This window comes from Salmo salar, chromosome ssa13, assembly GCF_905237065.1.
Source record: "Salmo salar chromosome ssa13, Ssal_v3.1, whole genome shotgun sequence".
NCBI lineage: Eukaryota > Metazoa > Chordata > Actinopteri > Salmoniformes > Salmonidae > Salmo > Salmo salar.
In genome coordinates, this window is record NC_059454.1 from 89,741,748 (window position 1) to 89,750,992 (window position 9,245).

General features: G+C 44.8%; 1 protein-coding gene across 1 annotated transcript in view; it reads right to left on the minus strand.

The window, feature by feature from the left end:
* The window catches only part of LOC106568095 (protocadherin-1), a 145,513-nt gene extending 136,658 nt beyond the window's left edge, over positions 1-8,855 (minus strand). The window contains exon 1 of the mRNA XM_045692359.1: positions 8,239-8,855. The gene's annotated coding sequence lies outside the window, so the exon portion shown is untranslated. The remainder of the gene's footprint in view (positions 1-8,238) is intronic.
* Between the last annotated feature and the right edge of the window lie 390 nt (positions 8,856-9,245).

Consider the following 9,245-nt stretch of genomic DNA (forward strand, 5'->3'; position numbering starts at 1 on the left):
TTATCACCCCGAGAGTAATGGGCAGGCGGAGAGAGTGAACCAGGAGGTGGGTAGGTTTCTGCGGTCATATTGCCAGGACCGGCCAGGGGAGTGGTCTAGGTACATGGGCGGAGTTGGCCCAGAACTCACTCCGTCACTACTCTACGAACCTATAACCATTTCAGTGTGTCTTGGGCTACCAGCCGGTCCTGGGACCATGGCACCAGAGTCCGACCGAGACTCCTGCGGTGGAGGAGTGGGTGCAGCGCTCCAAGGAGACCTGGAGAGCCGTCCAGGAATCCCTCAAGCAAGCCGGTGGACGGCAGAAGAGGAGTGCTGACCGCCACCGCAGTGAGGCCCCCGTGTTCGTACCGGGGGACAGGGTCTGGATCTCGACCCGAAACCTACCCCTCCGCTTGCCCTGCCGGAAGCTGGGGCCGCAGTGTGTGGGGCCCTTCAAAATCCTGAGGAGGATAAAGGAGGTGTGTTATAGATTACAACTCCCTTCCTATTACCGTATTAACCCCTCGTTTCATGTGTCACTTCTCAGGCCGGTGGTAGCTGGTCCCCTGCAAGAAGGTGAGGTGCCGGAGGTCCCTCCACCCCCTCTGGACATCGGGGGGTCCCCGGCGTACACTATACGAGCCATTCTGGACTCAAGACGCCAGGTGAGGGGCCTGCAGTACCTCGTGGACTTGGAGGGGTACGGCTCAGAGGAGAGGTGCTGGATACCGGTGGAGGACATCTTGGACCCATCACTGTTGAGGGATTTCTATCGCCTCCACCCGGATCACCCTGCGCCTCGCCCTCGAGGCCGGTGACGGCCGGGGGGGTACTGTCACGACTCCTATCGAAGGTGGCTCCCCTTCCTGCTCGGGTGGTGCTTGGCGGTCGTCGTCACCGGCCTACTAGCTGCCACTGATTTCCTTTTTTCCCCTTTCTGTTTATTGGTTTCACCTGTTTTGTGTTAGGCTGATTAGTCAGGTTATTTTAGCCAGTAGGCCCGCCTGCTCTGTGTGCGGGATTGTTTGTGTGTTGCATCTGTGCACGCTTGTGTCTCAGGTGTTTCGGTCGTGGGTTTTCTCCAGACAGTGTTTGGGGCATTTGTTTTGTGTGCGCCCTGAATCTTAGTGGGGTGACTTATGTTCGCCGTTTGTGCAAATAAAGCACTACCCTGTATTCTCTGCTTCCTGCGCCTGACTTCGCACCCACTACACCCAAGTCCTTACAGTGCTTGAAATCCAATACTTGACTGAGGGACCTTACAGATGTTGTCAACCCAAATTTTACTTCTGAACTAATTTAGGCTTGCCTAAACAAAAGGGGTGAATACTTATCCTCTTGGCGTTACCCTAGGATAGGGGGCGCCACAGCGCATTTTGGAAAGAATTTGTGCCATTTTTCAACGGCCTACTAATCAAACTCAGAAGCTAGGATATGCATATAATTAATACCTGTGGATTGAAAACACCCTAAAGTTTCTAAAACTGTTTGAATGGTGTCTGTGAGTATAACAGAACTCATATGGCAGTCAAAACCCCGAGACCGATTGAAACAGGAAGTGGAATTCTGAATTGTGGACTCAACTTCACGTCGTTGCCTATTATTCACACCGTGCGCTATCGTTCATTGAGCACTTCCTATTGCTTCCACAAGATGTCCCCAGTCTTTACAAAGTGTTTTGAGCCTTCTACTGTCGAAACTCAGTGAATGAGACGCGTTGGAAATTGGTCACAGGGGGAGGGCCATCACCATTATGACGCCGGCGGCCCTGTCTACCCCCACCTTTGGAAACGTTTTGAAACACAATACAATCGTCCCCCTCAAATCTTATTGGCTCTCTTGTTGAAACAGGCCCTGAAGATTTATGTTATACAACGTTTGACATGTTTGAACGAACCTAAATAGGAAAAAAATGTTTTATTTCGAAACGGCTGTCCCGCGCCCGGCAGAGCATTTGGATACAGCATTCAGACGCGCTAACAACAGCAAGCTAATGGAACATAAAGGATGGACTTTTTCGACCGAAAATACATCTGTTGTGGACCTGGGATTCCTAGAAGTGCTTTCTGATGAAGACAACTAAAGGTAAGCGATTATTGACAATATTATACAAGATTAGATGTGATATGCGATTGTTCCAAGATGGCGCGAGCTGGAATTACTAGCTAATTTTCTGAGTATCGCATCCCCTTTTATCGCTAAGTGTGATTACCCAGTAAAGTTATTTTTAAATCTGGTATGACAGGTGCTTTCAAGAGATATTCATCTATAAATCTTAGAATGACAATATTACATTTAAAAAAAAAATTCGAATAGTAATTCAGTAAATTGTAGCTCTGTTTCCCCGGATTGCATTTGACGGGAAAATAGTTAGTCAACGTCAGACGCCGATGTAAAATGCTGTTTTCATATATAAATATGAACTTTATTGAACAAAAGAATGCATGCATTGTGTAACATGATGTCCTAGGTGTGTCATCTGATGAAGTTTGTAAAAGGTTAGTGCTGCATTTAGCTGTTTTTTTGGTTATTTGTCATGCATGTGGTTGGTCGGAAAATGGCTATGTTGCTGCTTTTACGATGGACTCCTCTAACATAATCTAATGATTTGCTTTTCCTGTAAAACCTTTTTGAAATCGGACGACGTGGGTCGATTCAGGAGAGGTGTATCTATAAAACGATATGAGACAGTCCTATATTTGAAAAAAATAAATAATTTAATTTCGTTATGCTAATGTCGCTAGGAGTTTTCGCTGGATTTTGATCCCGCATACGGGACGAGACGCTGGAGAGGTTATGCAACGACTATAGTTGAGTTATTCATTTGTAAAAATGTGTAGAATAAAATTATTACTTTGACATTATGGAGTATTTTGTTTAGATCAATGAAAACAAATAAATCTATTTCAATCCCTCTTTTTAATGCAGCAAAATGTGAAAAAAATTTAAGAGGGTGTAGACTTTCTATAAGCACTGTATACACTATATATAGATATACACACAAACGTATGTGGACACCCCTTCAAATTAGTGGATTTGTCTTTCAGCCACACCCATTGCTGACAGGTTTATAATATCAAGTACACAGCCATGCAATCTCCATAGATTGATGACTCCTTGCTGTCCCCAGTCCACCTGGCCGTGCTGCTGCTCCAGCTTCAACTGTTCTGCCTGCGGCTATGGAACCCTGACCTGTTCACCGGACGTGCTTGTTGCACCCTCGACAACTACTATGATTATTATTATTTGACCATGCTGGTCATTTATGAACATTTTAACATCTTGACCATGTTCTGTTATAATATCCACCCTGCACAGCCAGAAGAGGACTGGCCACCCCTCATAGCCTGGTTCCTCTCTAGGTTTCTTCCTGGGTTTTTGGCCTTTCTATGGAGTTTTTCCTAGGGAGTTTTTCCTAGCCACCGTGCTTTGCTTGCTGTTTGGGGTTTTAGGCTGGGTTTCTGTACAGCACTTTGAGATATCAGCTGATGTACGAAGGGCTATATAAATACATTTGATTTGATTTTGATTTGATAGACAAACATTGGCAGTAGAATGGCCCATATTGAAAAGCTAAGTGACTTTCAACGTGTCATCGTCATAGGATGCCACCTTTCCAGCAAGTCAGTTAGTCCAATTTCTGCCCTCTTAGAGCTGAAATGGGTTTCCATGGCCGAGCAGCCGCACACAAGCCTAAGATCACCATGCGCAATGTCAAGCGTCAGCTGGAGTGGTGTAAAGCTTGCTGCCATTGGACTGTGGAGCAGTAGAAACGCATTCTCTGGAGTGATGAATCACACTTCACCATCTGGCAGTCCAATGGACGAATCTGGGTTTTGCGGATGCCAGGACAACGCTACCTGTCCGAATGCATAGTACCAACTGTAAAGTTTGGTAGAGGAGGAATAATGGTCTGGGGCTGTTTTTCATGGTTTGGGCTAGGCCCCTTAGTTCCAGTGAAGGGAAATCTTAACGCTTCAGCATACAATGATATTCTATATGATTCTGTGCTTCCAACTTTGTGGGAACAGTTTGGGGAAGGCCCTTTCCTGTTTCAGCATGATAATGCCCCTTGTGCACAAAGCGAGGTCCATACAGAAATTATTTGTTGAGATCGGTGTGGAAGAACTAGGCTGGGCTGCACAGAGCCTTTACTTCAAAGCCAACATCGAGCCAGGCCTAATCCCCCAACATCAGCGCCAGATGCCACTATTGCTCTTGTGGCTGAATGGAAGCAAGTCCCGGTAGCAATGTAGTGGAAAGCCTTCCCAGAAGAGTGGAGGCTGTTATAGCAGCAAAGTGGGGACCAACTCCATATTAATGCCCATGATTTTGGAATGAGATGTTCGACAAGCAGGTGTCCACATACTTTTGGTCATAAAATACATAAACAGTATACATATCTAATCTCAGCAAAAAAATAAACATCCTCTCACTGTCAACTGCATTTTATTTTCAGCAAACTTAAATATGTGTAAATATGTCTATGAACATAACAAGATTAAACAACTGAGACATAAACTGAACACGTTCCACAGACATGTGACTAACAGAAATGAAATAACGTGTCCCTGAACAAAGGGGGGGGTCAAATTCAAAAGTAACAGTCAGTATCCGGTGTGGCCACTAGCTGAATTAAGTACTGCAGTGCATCTCCTCCTCATGGACTGCACCAGATTTGCCAGTTCTTGCTGTGAAATGTTACCCCACTCTTCCACCAAGGCACCTGCAAGTTCCCGGACATTTCTGGGGGGAATGGCCCTAGCCCTCCGATCCAACAGGTCCCAGACGTGCTCAATGGGATTGAGATCCGGGCTCTTCGCTGGCCATGGCAGAACACTGACATTGCTGTCTTGCAGGAAATCATGCACAGAACGAGCAGTATGGCTGGTGGCATTGTCATGCTGGAGGGTCATGTCAGGATGAGCCTGCAGGAAGGGTACCACATGAGGGAGGAGGATGTCTTCCCTGTAGCGCACAGCATTGAGATTGCCTGCAATGACAACAAGCTCAGTCCGGTGATGCTGTGACACATCGCCCCAGACCATGACGGACCCTCCACCTCCAAATCGATCCGGCTCCAGAGTACAGGCCTCGGTGTAACGCTCATTCCTTTGACGATAAACACAAATTCGACCATCACCCCTGGTGAGACAGAAGCGCGACTCATCAGTGAAGAGCACCTTTTGCCAGTCCTGTCTGGTCCATCGACGGTGGGTTTGTGCCCATAGGCGACGTTGTTGCCGGTGATGTCTGGTGAGGATCTGCCTTAGAACAGGCCTACAAGCCCTCAGTCCAGCCTCTCTCAGCCTATTGCGGACAGTCTGAGCACTGATGGAGGTATTGTGCGTTCCTGGTGTAACTCGGGCAGTTGTTGTTGCCATCCTGTACCTGTCCCGCAGGTGTGATGTTCGGATGTACCGATCCTGTGCAGGTGTTGTCACACGTGCTCTGCCACTGCGAGGATGATCAGCTGTCTGTCCTGTCTCCCTGTAGTGCTGTGTTAGGCGTCTCACAGTACGGACATTGCAATTTATTGCCCTGGCCACATCTGCAGTGGCAGATGTCTCCTTGTAGCATGCCTCCTTGTAGCATGCCTAAGGCACGTTCAAGCAGATGAGCATCTTTCTTTTGGTGTTTTTCAGAGTCAGTAGAAAGGCCTCTTTAGTGTCCTAAGTTTTCATAACTGTGACCTTAATGGCCTACTGTCTGTAAGCTGTTAGTGTCTTAACGACCGTTTCACAGGTGCATGTTCATTAATTGTTTATGGTTCATTGAACAAGCATGGGAAACAATGTTTAAACCCTTTACAATGAAGATCTGTGAAGTTATTTGGATTTTTACAAATTGTCTTTGAAAGACAGGGTCCTGAAAAAGGGACGTTTCTTTGTTTGCTATATATATACATACATACATATATTACCATTCAAAAGTTGGGGGTCACCTAGAAATGTCCTTGAATAGAATGTAGACATTGTATTACTATTGTAGCTGGATACGGCAGATTTTTTATGGAATATCAACACAGGCCCAATATCAGCAACCATCACTCCTGTGTTCCAATGGCACGTTGTGTTAGCTAATCCAAGTTTATCATTTCTAAAGGCTAATTGATCTTTAGAAAACCCTTTTGCAATTATGTTAGCACTGTCACGCCCTGATCTGTTTCCCCTGTCTTTGCAATTGTCTCCACCCCCCTCCAGGTGTCGCCCATCTTCCCCATTATCCCCTGTGTATTTACACCTGTGTTATCGGTTTGTCTGTTGCCAGTTCGTCTTGTCAAGCTTACCAGCGTTTGTCCTGTCAGCATCTGTCTTTCCCCAGCCTCTTTTTTTCAACCTCCTGGTTATTGACCCTTGCCTGTCCTCACCCTGAACCCGCACGCCTGGCCATTCTGCCTGCCCGGACCCTTCCTGCTGTCCTGTACCTTTGCCCTTATCTGGATTTCTGACCTGACCCTGAGCCTGCCTGCCTGCCGTTCTGTACCTTTGCCTCTGTTGCTGTAACAAATAGTTACTTCGACAGGGTCTGCATCTGGCTCTTACCTTGTCCTGATTAAAGAAGCAATAAAACTGGCCTTCTTTAGACTAGTTGAGTATCTGGAGCATCAGCATTTGTGGGTTCGATTACAGGCTCAAAATTGGCAGAAACAAAGACTTTTATAATGAAACTTGTCAGTCTATTCTTGTTCTGAGAAATGAAGGCTATTATATGCGAAAAATTGCCAAGAAATGGAAGATCTCGTACAACGCTGTGTACTACTCCCTTCACAGAACAGCGCATACTGGCTCTAACCAGAGTAGAAAGAGGAGTGGGATGCCCTGGTGCACAACTGAGCAAGAGGACAAGTACATTAGAGTGTCTAGATTGAAAAACAGATGCCACACAAGTCCTCAACTGGCAGCTTCATTAAATAGTACCTGCAAAACACCAGTCTCAACATCAACAGTGAAGAGGCGACTCCGGGATGCCGGACTCAGATTTGTATATTGTATATATATACATTTTTTGCATTGTTCTGTATTGCTCGGTATTACTGCACTGTTGGAGCTAGAAACACAAGCATTTCACGCCACCTACGATAACATCTGCGAATCTGTGCACAGGACCAATATTGATATTTTTCAGAGCGGTCAAATGACCAATTAGTGAAAAAAATTTTTTATATTGGGTTCCCTGTCTAAATGCAGCCGACAGGCAGCCCAATTCTGATATCATCACCCCCCCCCCCCCCCACACACCCACCCACCCACACTAACTGTTTTTTGACCAATCAGATCAGCTCTGAAAAAGATATTGATGTGAAAAGATCTAAGACCAATTAGCGGAAGATCAGAATTGGGCTGCCTGTGTAAACACAGCCTTAGATACTCAGACTAAACTAATTCCTGTAGAGCTAGTCTATACACTTCATATCGATATGAGTAGCCAGCCTATAGACTGTATATGATTATTGATAAGACAACAATAATGTCTTAGCTAATCACCAAGAGAATAAATCCATACCCATTCTCTGCCCATGTGTATTGTTGGTCAATATATGTGGGAGGGGTAGCCCCTATGAACGTACAGTATGGACAGAGCATAGGTGTGAATCACTAATGAAATGCTTCCAGTCTCTGTAATATGAAATTATGTACTGAAGAGCTGCGTCTTGAGTCATGTATAACAAATCATTCATAGTTAAAATTAGTTTTAATATGTGGGCTGGTAAACTTGATAGGCGATGCTAAACGAATATGGTCTGTATGTCTGGTCAGTATTTGCAGAGAGCTGGCAGATAGGAGATCTCTTGCCCTCACTGCGGGAAGTGAGGGGAGGGGGGAGGGGGGAGGGGGGGTAGAGTGATGACTCCATACCTTTAAGGGCTTTTAGTCACACAAGTGTCTGATTCAAGCTCTTGCACCTGCTTAATCGGATTCTCGGAAACGAACTAATGGGGAGTGGTTTGCATTATCAATCTTTTAATGTGCAAACATGTACACTAGGCTATTTAGTGACTGACTGTAGCCTTGTCTGTATAGAACTAGGTGGATTACCAGCATTTGGTTATTTGTTTTTTGGATATAACACAGATGCTGACCTAAAAACAAATGTATTAACAATTATGCCTACAGCAATTAATGATCTTAACATCAGGCATAATAACCCATTTAGAACTAGAGAAAGAACGGCTGACTTTTAGCTTAAACATGACATACTGCACAAGCATTTCTCTTGGATGGCATTATTCTGGTTTTATGCAAATATATTTACCTTCGCCAAAGACTTCTTAGGATGCGCTTCCCCAAATCTTGCCTGGGTTTAGGGTTGTTTTTCCTTCTGTCGTCCCAGAGACAGGTACCCTCAAACCTCAGTCTCAATGAATGATTTCAAATACTGTATCACGAAGACGAAAAAATCCCCAGTTGAGAGAAAATCCATTAGGACCATAGATAACTTGTCATTTAAATTCGAGGAATCCATTCCCATGTGATTATGCAGCCATCAATGTTACCACTGGCAAAAAAACGCTATTTTTCTGACCGAGAAAAATACCACAAATCACTAAAAACTATTTATTTCGTTTTTATAGATAGTCAATAGCAATGAACTCTTTAGGATTCTGCCCGTGACGTTCAATTGCTTTTCTCTACTCTAAAATAATGTTGCAAGTGCACCTTAACGAAGATATGCGCTCATCTTTGACGTATGGCACAAGTTTCTCAACCATTGCGAACTACAGATTCAACGATATTTAAAACGCGTTTAAAATGTCACTAATTTGTCTTCATCACAGCACGGAATATGTCGCCGAGAGGAGTAGCCTAAACGAAGCACGTTTGCTATGAGAAAGCAAGTTGGGATAATTTTTCAGCACTTGCTCTGCTCTCTAGACCGCGCATCAGAGCGTAGGAGGAGGTGGAGCTCCAGCCACGGAACCGCTCTCAGCCTCAGCAACTTCTCATCCACATCACTTTATGCCACAGGCTGAACACTGGACAATGACTTGAGACTTACACTGGGATTTTATCAACTACCGAAAACATAATATTGGAACTTCCACACTAGGCTATATGTTAAAACAAATTAAATATTATTATAGGCTACTTAAGCTCATACATTATTCCATCTCCAGAAGGGTGTTTCTAGATGGACAGGTTCCAGGTGTGATGTTATGCGTCAATAACCTCATGATAAATGTTTTTCACAAACTTCTAAAAACCTCTACTCACATATGTGATTATTCAATTGATCAGCTTTTGGCATTAGTTTGAGTGTAA